We start from the raw sequence: 1,876 nt of genomic DNA, 5'->3' as shown, positions 1-1,876 counted from the left end.
GAGGAGGAGGAGGAGGAGGAGGAGAAGGAGAAATCGGACCATGATGATAATGATGATTATGCCAATGGCATGATGGTGATAAGTGGATTTGGATGATGACCACAATGATAATGATGATGATGGTAGTAACAATAAATGTATTGTTGCTTGTCATAACACTGCTGATGATGATGGAATGGTAGTGATGAATTGGATAGCAGTAACCATGGCGATGATAATTGTGATGATGGTGGAATGGTAGTGATGAATTTGATAATGGTAAACACTGTGATGATAAGTGTTATTATCATTGACGATGATAATGATTAGGATGGATAGGCTGTGGTAACATGGAGACGGGAAAGTAAAGTTGGCTAAGATGACTGGAAGATGGTGATGACATAATGCTAGGCAGGTGCAGCTGAAGTGAAAGAACAGGATTGTACTGGGTATATTTGCGCTGAGAATATGACAGTGTTGATGTAAAAACCATGCCGTGATAATGAAACAGGTTGGAAAATGGCAGAAGTGACAATGATGGGTAAGAACATTCTGGTTCAGTTTCACACCTCAACTGTATCAAGTTCACACCACTACTTTGTCAAGTTATCTATTACTCAGTCAGGAGTTGTTTCAAGTTCTGTATTACACTACAGGGTACTCCCATTACAACAAACATGGTTGTTACAAATTTTGTTGCAACTAAGTAAAAATTCAGGCCCAAAATTTTATCATCATTAATGTCTGTGGTGCAGAATTTTCTTGGGTTATAACATAATTTTGATCGTAATGAAAGAAAACTGCTGATCCTGAAAACTTTGTTATAACAGGAGTTGCCTATACCATGATACATGTATTTCACTCTTTCATGGTTAGTAATGTCTCCTTTTTTGAATGTGCTAACTCTCTCCATTCAATCTCAGACTTGTGACATAATGGCATATCTCCGCCAGTTACCCTGAGCATAATTATGCTTTGATGTTTTTGGCTGAATACGCATGGGGAACTACATGCTCCATACCAGGCTGTAATCATCATCATGTATGTGAAAAAGGGCAACATGAGTAAATTTGTTATGAGTGTCCAAAATCCATGTTTGTCCCCCAACTTTATGGCAGATTGGATGTTGAGAGGTGACAGCCGGGGAAAAGATTCCAGGGTTTCTGTTAGTTCATTGGATCTTGGATGTTTATGTCTATGCTGTGAATCTTATTTCAGCACCCTTTGACGTTGTTGGGTTTTTTTTTTATCTTGAAAGCGAAGTAATAGTACCCCCTGAGTATCTGACTAGGGGGTAATTTAAATGTTGACCATATCGCAGATGTTTTGTCTTCTGTGAATTAAAGTAGCGAGTCAGGATTCCCTGAATCCATTCAAGAGATTCATATAAATGAAACGGTTGTCGGTCATTAGATTTTCTTTTCAATCATGGGATGTCAAGATGCATGCAAAGGGAGGAATTTTTCAGATGAGAAAAAGACTTGTGATCACTCATCAGACCAGAATTAAAGGGAATTGTATTCATTATTTGTTTTATTACAGAGTGAATGAAAGTTTGCATGTATAATTATGACTTTTGTCCACACCAGGGAGGATACAGAAATATGTAAAAAGCTGAAAGGGAAAACAAGTACAGACACAGCACCAACTTGCTTATAAATACAAACAAAAACAAGGTCTCTAGCTGTTTTCCATAAGGTGAACAAACTGCCCTTTTTTGTTTGTTTGTGGTTAACATGACTCTATGAAGTCACTCCTTTCCTCATAAATCATTGTTCACATGTGACTTTTTTATGTCAATCCTGTCCTCTGTTATACACACACGAGAGCTAGAACCGGCAACATTTGTGTTTGAAAGTAAAAATGAAACCAGAAAATTATTTCTTGACTTTCTCCC

The sequence above is a fragment of the Diadema antillarum genome, unplaced genomic scaffold, assembly GCF_040938485.1.
Source record: "Diadema antillarum isolate AM-2024a unplaced genomic scaffold, OU_Dant_1.0 seq00000684_RagTag, whole genome shotgun sequence".
Classification (NCBI taxonomy): domain Eukaryota; kingdom Metazoa; phylum Echinodermata; class Echinoidea; order Diadematoida; family Diadematidae; genus Diadema; species Diadema antillarum.
This window is presented reverse-complemented; position numbering follows the sequence as displayed.